Source organism: Lucilia cuprina, chromosome X (genome assembly GCF_022045245.1).
Source record: "Lucilia cuprina isolate Lc7/37 chromosome X, ASM2204524v1, whole genome shotgun sequence".
In the NCBI taxonomy this organism is placed as follows: Eukaryota; Metazoa; Arthropoda; class Insecta; order Diptera; family Calliphoridae; genus Lucilia; species Lucilia cuprina.
In genome coordinates, this window is record NC_060949.1 from 1,324,445 (window position 1) to 1,336,406 (window position 11,962).

General features: G+C 28.8%; 1 long non-coding RNA gene across 2 annotated transcripts; it reads left to right on the forward strand.

Moving 5' to 3' along the window:
- Positions 1–8,302: 8,302 nt before the first annotated feature.
- On the forward strand, positions 8,303–11,476 carry LOC124421294. Of its 2 annotated transcripts, XR_006941557.1 has the most exons (6): positions 8,303–8,352; positions 10,033–10,373; positions 10,429–10,783; positions 10,879–10,971; positions 11,048–11,232; positions 11,310–11,476. It is a non-coding gene; the product is annotated as an uncharacterized LOC124421294 (long non-coding RNA). The 2 variants fall into 2 exon arrangements; XR_006941556.1 differs by lacking the exon at positions 8,303–8,352 and having other exon boundaries at positions 9,233–10,373.
- The last annotated feature ends 486 nt before the right edge of the window (positions 11,477–11,962 follow it).

Consider the following 11,962-nt stretch of genomic DNA (forward strand, 5'->3'; position numbering starts at 1 on the left):
CCATTAAGCGTCCAAAAAGGTTTTAAAGGAAAAGACCTAAGCTTTCTTTTGAGAAAAAAATTAATAAAAAAAAGAGTCCATTTTGGAAAAAAAAGTCAAAAAAGTTTTTGATTTTTCAAAAAAAAGTAAATAAATGTATGTCTTAAGTTACAAAACATTTTTTTATAGATATCTCACTCGCATCCCACTAAGCGACAAAAAGGGTGTTAAAGGAAAACACATAAGCTTTCTTCTGAGCTAAAAAAATTTAAAAAATGGGTCCATTTTTTAAAAAAAAGTAAACAAAGTTTTTGATTTTGCAAAAAAATTCAAACATTTGAAATCTTGAGTTACAAAATATTTTTTTGATAGATATCCCACTTGCATCCCAAAAATCAAAAATATTTTATTAAATTTTTTTATTATTTTTTTTTTTTTCGAAAGATTGCATAAATAGCTATCTAAACTATTTGGGACACATTTTGCTAAGAACAATAGGTAATAAGTTACATGGATGAGAAAAAACCCCTGCATGGCCAAAATGTAAAATTTTGACCGCCTCTAACTTAGAAAGTTCATGAGCGATCTTGTTTTGTGTCTGAATTACTATCTAATAGTACTAACTATGGTGCAAATTTCATCGAGATCGGAAGACATCGATTTCAAAAGTTGGCTCACTTGACGTGAAATGCCCCATATGTAAGAGAACTCAAAAAAAATAATGGACCCTCATGCTTAATTTCATGCTTTTAGCTTCAATATAATAGAAAACAAGTGCGAGTTGTATATTTGGTTTTGCCGAATCTTATATACCCTTCACCATGATGTGTTACAAAAACATTCAATAGACTAGTCAATTGACTAATCAATAGCCTAATCAACTGACTAGTCAATTGGCTAATCAGTAGACTAATCAAGAGACTAGTCAATTCACTATTCAATAGATTAATCAATAGACTTATCAACTGGCTAATCAATAGACTAGTTAATTGACTAATCAACAGACTAGTCAGTTCAGTAATCAATAGACTAGTCGATTGACTAATCAATAGACTAATCAATAGACTTATCAATTGACTAATCAACCGACTGGTCAATTGACTATTCAATAGACAATTCAATTGACTAATCAACAGACTAGTCAATTGACTAATCGAAAGACTAGTCAATTCAGTAATCAATAGACTAGTCAATTGACTAATCAATAGACTAATCAATAGACTTATCAATTGACTTATCAATTGACTAATCAACCGACTGGACAATTGACTATTCAATAGACAATTCAATTGACTAATCAATAGACTAGTCAATTGACGATTCTTCCCTCCTGGACAATCCTTAACACATTTGCGGCTCCTGAAAAATAAAGAGAATATTAAAAAAAATAAATTTAAAAATTTCCAAATGAAACTTAGATGTTGCTGTTTTTTTGTTTTGTTTTTTTACGGCCAATGAAAAATTAGGAAACTACCACTGTTAAATGACACAACAGAAATGAGGAATTTGCGCCGAAATCGCAATTTGGAAGCCAAAATTGACACCAATTTTGGCGTAAAAAGAAAGTTTTCCTCATATTTTTACAAATTTGTTTAAAAAAATTTACATTTCAATGTGAACAAACAAATTTTTATTTAACCCTCACAAAAAAAAGAGATAGCTATACATATTATATTAATATTTGCTGTCTTCTTTTTATTTAAGGGTTAAATGAGTGATGCCACTTTGACAAGTTTTAGTGCATCTTTCCGCCGCTTGGTGGCCTTGTCGCCTCTGCATACTTTGTGCTTTTAAGTACAGATCCTTATAACAAAAATTATTATTTTTATATAATTCAAGGGGTTTATTAAATCCTAATATTAAAGTATGGTTTTATTTTGAAAAAAAAGGAAAAAATTGGTTTCATGGTATTACATGAAAAGAAGGTACAAATGCTCCAAAATTGTGGAACAAATGGATCAAAAATATTTATTTTCGGTTGATAGTAACCCCTTAACACAATTTTAAGCAAAAACTAGTAAGAAATTATACTCGGGCGACGCCGATCATATAATACCCTACTCCTGTATACGAATAAAATGTGATGTAGTTTTCATAATTGTAATGGCTGATGTTTTTTAGATTCCAACAGATAAAGGAAAAAAGAACATGTTCCAAAAACATTTTTTTTTTAAATTTTGTAAAACAATATCAAGAATTTCTTGTGTATTCGAATCATTTCTTCTGAGTCGATCTAGCTATGTCCGTCTGTCCGTCTGTCTGTGTAAAACACGCTCACAATAAAACGAAGCAATAGAAGTTAACCAAATTCACCCAAAATGTTCTTCGTTGTTTGGTATTAAAAATGGGCAAAATCGGTTTACATGGGGAAAAGTTATGAATAAAAATTTGAAACAACCTCGAAAAAAATACGCATTTTTTACACATTCTGATGTATTTTTCTCGAAAACTATGCAAGATAATTCCATAAAAATCGGCATACATTCGTTTCCACACAAGAGCTTTATCTCTGCGTAAAATCGCTAGAATCGGTCCACAATTTCATATACCTCCCATACAAAAGTACAAATTCCCGGAAATTTGGTTTTTTGTTAATAACTTCCGTTGTAATGTCGATATCTTCACAAAATTTTAGAAATTAAAATTTATGACAATAGAATTTATACAAAGGAAAAAATTTTTTGAATGGGTCCATAATTGGTCATAGCTCCCATACAAGGTCCCCTCCCGAAAATCACTTAAACGGGCATAACTCATTATTATATTAAGATATCGATATAAAATTTGGTACAAGTATTGCTCTTATATACAGCAATATTACAATGAAAACTTTTTTGGATCGGTCCATAATTAGTCATAGCTCCCATACAAGGTCCCCTCCCGAAAATCAGTTAAACCCGCATAACTCATTAGTAAATCAAGATATCGATATAAAATTTGGTACTAGTATTGCTTTTATATACAGAAATATTACAATGAAAGATTTTTTGGATCAGTCCATATTTGGTCATAGCTCCCATACAAGGTCCCCTCCCGAAAATCACTTAAACGCGCATAACTCATTACTAAATTAAGATATCAAAATAAAATTTGGTACAAGTATTGCACTTATATACAGAAATATTACAATGAATGCTTTTTTTGGATCGGTCCATAATTGGTCATAGCTCCCATACAAGGTCCCCTCCCGAAAATCACTTAAACGCACATAACTCATTACTAAACTAAGATATCGTTACAAAATTTGGTACAAGTATTGCTCTTATACATAGAAATATTACAATTAAAGCTTTTTTGGATCGGTTCATATTTGGTCATAGCTCCCATACAAGGTCCCCTCCCGAAAGTCACTTAAACACGCATAACTCATTACTAAATTAAGATATCGATATAAAATTTGGTACTAGTATTGCTTTTATATACAGAAATATTACAATGAATGATTTTTTGGATCGGGTCATATTTGGTCATAGCTCCCATACAAGGTCCCCTCCCGAAAATCACTTAAACGCGCATAACTCATTACTAAATTAAGATATCAAAATAAAATTTGGTACAAGTATTGCTCTTATATACAGAAATATTACAATGAAAGCTTTTTTTGGATCGGTCCATAATTGGTCATAGCTCCCATACAAGGCCCCCTCCCGAAAATCACTTAAACACGCATAACTCATTACTAAATTAAGATATCGATATAAAATTTTGTACATGTATTGCTCTTATATACAGGAATATTACAATGAAAGCTTATTTTGGATCGGTCCATAATTGGTCATAGCTCCCATACAAGTTCCCCTCCCGAAAATAACTAAAACGCACATAACTCATTTCTTAATAAAGGTATCCATATAAAATTTGGTACAAGTATTGCCCTTATATACAGAAATATAACCATGAAAGTTTATTTGGATCGGTCCATAATTGGTCATAGCTCCCATACAAGGTCCCCTCCCGAAAATCAGTTAAACCCGCTTAACTCATTAGTAAATCAAGATATCGATATAAAATTTGGTACTAGTATTGCTTTTATATACAGAAATACTACAATGAAAGATTTTTTGGATCGGTCCATATTTGGTCATAGCTCCCATACAAGGTCCCCTCCCGAAAATCACCTAAACGCACATAATTCATTAGTAAATTAAGATATCCATATAAAATTTGTTGCAAGCATTGTTCTCACATACAGGAATACTACCACGAAATCTTTTTCCGATCGGTCCATAATTGGTCATAGATCCCATATTAGTTCCCCTTCCGAAAAACACTTAAACACGTACAAATCATTCCTCTATTAAGATATCCGTATACAATTTGGTACAAGTATTGATCATATACAAAAAAATATTACTAAGAAATTTTTTTCCATCGGTCTATAACTAGTCATAGTCATAGCTCCATACAAGGTCTTCTCCCGAAAATAACTAAAACGCACATAACTCATTACTAAATTAAAATATCCATATAAAGTTTGGCACAAGTGTTGCTCATATACAGAGAAATAATATTATGAAATGTTTTTCTGATCGGTCCATAATTGATCATAGCTCCCACACAAGGTGCCTCTTAGAAAAACACACATACAAAATTCCCTTCCGAAAATCAGAAAAAACGCATATAACTCATAACCAAATATTGATATCCATACATTTATCAAAAATATTGCTCATGTATACATAAATTCACTATAAAATTGTTTTACGATCGGTCCATATTTGGTCATAGCTCTCATACTAGGTCCAGAAAATCACTTAGATTCACAATATTTATTACCAAGTAATGATATGCTAAAATTTTATTTGTATTTCATTATCGTAACAAAAAAATACATTACAATTTTACACAAAGTATTTAAATGTTAGCTGGAATCATTTTATTCAAATTAATACAATTTTTTTACATAAATTATTTTTTGTCTTGGGTCAGGTCACTTGACACGAAATTGCCCATATATGATATTTAATATTAAAATCAAATATTTAAAAAAAAACACCTTTTTTAAATACAATTTTATTAATTTTCATATGGCTTTGGATTTAATTATTCTAATTATAGGTTCTTTTTAGTTATTATATGATGGCCTTTATATGATACTAATATTTTCAAGTTTTTGAAAGTGTATAACTCCTTAATTAGAAGAGAGCAAACAAAAAATAGTATTGCAGTACTAGTGTCAAAAGCAATATCCCGTTTAGGGTCGTTAAGATGTTTCTATCGTTAGTGACTGTAAATAATTTTAACAAGTGTGTTATATTCGGCTGTGCCGAATCTCATATACCCACCATCAAACACTATGCCGTAAAAGGAATGCTCCCCTATAAACATCAGGGTGATATTTGGAATATGGCTTAAGTCAATTATGGACCGAGCACTTTTGAACTTACAAAATATTAATTTTTAAAAACCAAATATTTTAGTTAAATTTTTAAACCTTGAGCGTATGAGTGATTTTCTGACCTTTATATGCGTCAATTATAAACCGATACTCATAAATTTTTTTACATAGATTTCGTTTGTATAGAACCTGTTTATGCAAAGTTTCAGGACAATACTCATATTTAAAATAGGTAAAACTCGTACTTTAATAACCCAAACTCATTCCTGAAGGGAACCTTTTATAAGGCTAGGGTCACTTATAGATCAGTCCTCATTAAATTTCTAAGTGTAAATGTTTTTATGTCGATTTTTGAGTTCATACATCATCGGTTCACATCAGGAAAAGTTATGAATCAAAATTTGAAACAACCTCGAAAAAATAAGCATTTTTTACACATTCTGATGTAATTTTTTCGAAAACTATGCAAGATAATTCCTTAAAAATCGGCATACATTCGTTTCCACACAAGGGCTAATTCTCTGCGAAAAATCGCCAGAAGCGGTCCACAATTTCATATACCTCCCATACAAAAGTACATATTCCCGGAAATTTGGTCTTTTTGTTAATAACTTCCGTCGTAATGTCGATATCTTCACAAAATTTTAGAAATTAAAATTTTATGGCAATGGAATTTATACAGAGGAACAATTTTTTGGATGGGTTCATAATTCGTCATAGCTCCCATACAAGGTCCCCTCCCAAAAATCACTTAAACGTGCATTACTCATTACTTAATTAAGATATCCATATAAAATTTGTTACAAGTATTGTTCTTATATACTGAAATATAACTATGAAAGTTTTTTTGGATCGGTTCATATTTGGTCATAGCTCCCATACAAGGTCCCCTCCCGTAAATCACTTAAACGCACATAACTCATTACTTAATTAAGATATCCATATAAAATTTAGTGCAAGCATTGTTCTCTTGTAAAGAAATATTACCACGAAATCTTTTTCCGATCGGTCCATAATTGGACATAGCTCCCATTCGAGTTCCCCTTCCGAAAAACACTTAAACACGTATAACTCATTACTTAATTAAGATATCCATATAAAATTTGGTACAAGAAAAAACGCACATAACTCATAACCAAATATTTATGGATATATTTAGCAAAAATATTGCTCTTATATACATAAATTCAATATAAAATTATTTTACGACCGGTCCATATTTGGTCATAGCTCTCATACTAGGTCCGGAAAATCACTTAGATTCGCAATATTTATTAAAAAGTAATGATATAGATACAGAATTCTGAAATCAGTCCATATTTGGTTATAGCTTCCATACAAGGTCCCCTCCCGAAAATCACTTAAACACGCATAACTCATTACTAAATTAAGATATCAATATAAAATTTGGTACAAGTATTGCTCTTATATACAGAAATATTACAATGAAAGTTTTTTTGGATCGGTCCATAATTGGTCATAGCTCCCATACAAGGTCCCCTCCCGAAAATCAGTTAAACCCGCATAACTCATTACCAAATTAAGATATCGCTATAAGGTTTGGTCCAAATATTATCTTATATACAGGAATATTACAATGAAAGCTTTTTTTGGATCGGTCCATAATTGGTCATAGCTCCCATACAAGGTCCCCTCCCGAAAATAACTTAAACGCACATAACTCATTTCTTAATTAAGATATCCATATAAAATTTGGTACAAGTATTGCTCTTATGTACAGAAATATTACATGAAAGTTTATTTGGATCGGTCCATAATTGGTCATAGCTCCCATACAAGGTCCCCTCCCGAAAATCAGTTAAACCCGCATAACTCATTAGTTAATCAAGATATCGATATAAAATTTGGTACTAGTATCGCTTTTTATACAGAAATATTACAATGAAGATTTTTTGGATCGGTCCATATTTGGTCATAGCTCCCATACAAGGTCCCCTCCCGAAAATCACTAAACGCACATAATTCATTAGTAAATTAAGATATCCATATAAAATTTGTTGCAGGTATTGTTCTCACATAAGGAATACTACCACGAAATCTTTTTCGATCGGTCCACAATTGGTCATAGCTCCCATACTAGTTCGCCTTCCGAAAAAACACTTAAACACGTACAAATCATTACTTAATTAAGATATCCATATACAATTTGGTACAAGTATTGATCATATACAAAAAATATATACTAAGAAATTTTTCCATCGGCCTATAACTGGTCATAGCTCCCATACAAGGTCTTGTCCGGAAAATAACTAAAACGCAAATAACTCATTACAGAAAAAACGCACTCTAAATATTTCACACACATACATACATGCAAATTACTACATTTATAATGTTCAATAAATCTTGTAATTGCAATAGTTTTAACTTTTTGGATTTTTTCTACAAATATTTGATCAATTAGAAAAGTAATAACATGGAAGTAGCTGGTGGAGGGTATTTAAGTTTCAGCACAGCCGAATATAGCACTCTAACTTGTTTATAAACGATTTCATAATCAATAAATCAATCATAAATAAGCATTAAACTTTTGTATTTATGAAAATGTTAATTGTGTTTATGAATTATTAAGAGCAATTTTTATGAAAAGTTTTTTAATTTTAAGAATTTTTCATAAATAATATATTTAGTATTGCTAAAATATAATTTATGAGATAGTTAATCATTTTAAAAACCAACTCATATAAAGTATTAACACTGTTCCTAATATATGTAAAACCAGTTTGCAAATGTTTTTTTTTAATATTACAAAAATTATGAAAAAATTGTTAGTATTTATGAATTATATTTAACTATTTTGAATTTAACAGAAACTAACGGGATCAACTTGCGTGGTATGCTGTAGGTTAGAGTAGTTGAAATGTATAAGTTCTCTGTCTGACACACTGCATGAATGAAAATACTAGTCAAAAAGATATAGTTTTGTGTTAGAGTGCTTCGTGTAAGCATCTTAAAAAGAAATAAAAAGCAAGTGCGTTAGTACAGAAAAGAGTTTTTTTGTTTATTTAAAAAAAGTAAGTGGTAAAATGATTCCATGTTTTAAGTGTAAAAAGGTGTATTTAGATGTTAAGGAATATATTTTACATTTGTGTGTTGAAATGATAAATTTAAATGTACATATGAAAAATGTTATCAATTAAATAATTTCAGTGATACCTTAGCGTATTTCATTTACGAAAAGAAATACAGTGGACGTTCAATAGTACGTACCTTCTTTAATACGAATGTCCAATAATACGAATGGCATAATTGTTGCATTGTCTACTCTATAGTACGAATAAAGACACAATTTTTCTGTTCGATAGTACGAATAACGCATTTTTATTGGAATTTTGGTTTTATTTACGTATGAATGAAGTTTTTATTTTATTATTTATTTTCATCATTTTGCAAAGTAATAAACATTAATGATATGATATTTATATATGTATGTATATATAAACTGTCAATTTTGAAAGTAGTATGATTCCACAATTAAGCATTACTATATGTGATCCCTTAAGTATTCCAAATTTTTAAGAGAAAATTTTAAATTAGAGAATTGTGTTTGAAAGTGGTATATTCCATTCAAGTTTCTAATAAAAATTGTATGTAATCTGAACATGTTTAATACATTTTAGAACAGATATGTACATGCAAATTGTCTTTGGCACACATATTTTTAAAAACATTAAAATTTAAAACCTTCTATATCTCATTTCAACCATTGGACTCACGATACTTTCAAAGTTAACAATTCGTATACGTAAATATGTCCCTTTTATGCCTGTTTATGTACAAGAAATTTATTTGAAATATTACACATTTATTATATTATATTTTGTTTCGTGATGTAATTTTTCATGTAAAATAAAAAATCCAATATTTTATGTGTATTATTTGAATTTAAACATATAAAATGTGTTGTTCAATAATACGAATTTTTCGGTACTACGAAAGGGCCTGACATTATATAATTCGTACTAGTGGACGTCCACTGTATTTTGATTTAACATTACTTAACCATCGTCTTAAACATTTTAATTTTGGTGTTTTTGAAAAAAAAAAATATCCGCATAACGAAGTCTTGCCAAATGAATTGAAGTCCAATAAGTATAAAATGTCTGGGCGGCAAATGATGTGTTTTACATATTTATTACCTTTAATTATTGGAGATTTAATTCCCTCTGATGATATTGTATGCCAATTTGTTCTTAATTTTATCTATATAGTGGATGATTTGTTATATTTCAAATATAATGCCCAATTCGCTTCTAATCTAAGAAAGCAAATTGAGGATCATAACCGTCAATATATGATTGTTTTCGATAAACCTCTTAAATCAAAATACCATTTTTTCATTCATTACCCAAGTATTATAGCAAATCCGTACCCCTAAGGTTATTTTGGAATTTTCAATATGAAGCAAAACATAAACAATTTAAGTTATATTCCCATTCAATTACATCTTGAAAAAATATACCACTAAAACTTGCCAAAAAATATCAATTGAAATCTGCTACTTTTTTACTAAGTCCACCTCAAATATATACTAATTACAAGAACACTTCAAACAATCTAAAATTACAGCAAGTTATATATAATATATTAGGAAACAAAAATGTTAAATTATATTTCGATGTGGAACATCATGGATATTATTATAAACAAAATTTATATATATCAACATATTTAAATTATGTATTAATTTTTAGAATTATTGTTGCAATACAATTGGATAATCAATCCGTACTATTCTACTGCGAAAAGGTTAAATCTTATCAATACAATCCCCATTACTTATCTTATGAAATCGTCTCTGAAAAATCGAATGAATATCACATAATTAATATCAGCGATTTATTGGGACCAGCGGTATTGATGATAAATACAGCTTTTGGAAAATCATTTATACGTTTAAAAGAGTATTACAAATTGATATAAATTTAAATAAAGTAAAAAATGGAAAACGAGCATCAACAAAACGAAGAAGAACAACAGTTATATTTTTTACTATCATCATGGAACTTACTTCAACTTTTTGATAAACTAAAAGGTAATATTTAATTTTTTATTGAGAAATTGATAAAATATGATATCTTTATTTTTAGAACAACAATGTTATGTATCCGTACTAAAAGTTATAAAAACTCATCAAATAGAGAAAGTAGTCGCAAATGTTCCCGTTGGCTTAGCAATATTATTTGAACATTGTTCGGAAACCTGGAGATCTGAAATAAAATTACCTATTAAGTGTTCTACGCCCGATAATATAAGCTTTAGTTCGGAGTATTCAAATTGTTCCAAAGAAAAGCATGAATTTAATGAAGATTTTCAATTTATACTAATGAAATCCAAAAACGGCCAAAGTTTAAAGAAGCCTAAAGAAAGCTTTTAATAAATACAATAGCAAAACATTTCATTGATTCAGATCTGCCATTTTCTTTAGGAGAAAGCGAAAAACTCGTAAGTACATTATACAAACTAATGTTATATAACATGTTCATAAGTATGTACTAATTATAAAATGTTTTTATTTTTACGTAACTATTTATTTCAAGGAATTTTATAGAACTTGCAAAAGAGGTCGGATTTATTTTTTTCTGAATCCACTACACCATCCTCATCGTATAGTAATGAGGAGTCCCATTTTGGTAAAAAAAGTTGTTAAAAAAATACAATACATACTTACATATATTTTGTCAATAATTTTTAATTTTATTTAATTAGTGCCTGAAGAAGTTTATGAAACAATAAGAAACTTTTTAAACGATGACAAACTTAATGAAGATGAATATATCGATTACTAAAAAGGATGTAGTCAGTATAGATTTTCACAAATAGAAAAATGTAAATCTGCAGCAAGTATTTTTAAAATTTGGCCAGAATACACTAATGCCAATGGGATTCGTATGGTATGAAAAAATATGAAATAAGTTAATATGTTAAATATTTTAATATTTTTACATTTGACATTGACTTCACTATTAAGTATCCAAACTGTGAAAATATTCACGAAAACTGGGCTTTAAAATCTAATAAAATGGAGACTTTATTGAAGAAGATTTCCGGAAAGTATGAAAGCATTAATAAAATTATATTAATTATATGTATGTATGAAAAACAAATATTTATGTAAAAATTTTCATAAATATTATGAAACATTTTATAAAAATATAAAAGCATTTTCATTTATACTATGAACCATTTATTAAATGTATGAACGCATTAATAAAAAACAGTATTCTCCAGATTTATGAAAATAAGTCATAAATATTAAAAATTGGTACATTGGAAAACAAATTAAGAAATTTTTCATAAAAACAAGTAATTTTTTCATAAATATTAAGATTTTCATTAGGATATCCATACAAAATTTTCCCAGTATTTTCTTGAAATTTATGAAAATTTTCATAAATATTATGAAAACCGTACATTGGCAAATTTTTCATAAAATATTCATAAATATAATGATTTTTTTTTTCTCTGCAGGTGTTTTTTATATGTTAGCATATTTTGAAATTCATTTTCTGGCAACACTGTTTTGTTCTGTGAAATGATTCAAAAACAAGTAGGAAAGTATAGTTGGGTATGGCCGACCATATAGTACTATACACCATAAAGATATTTTTAAAATTCTTATTT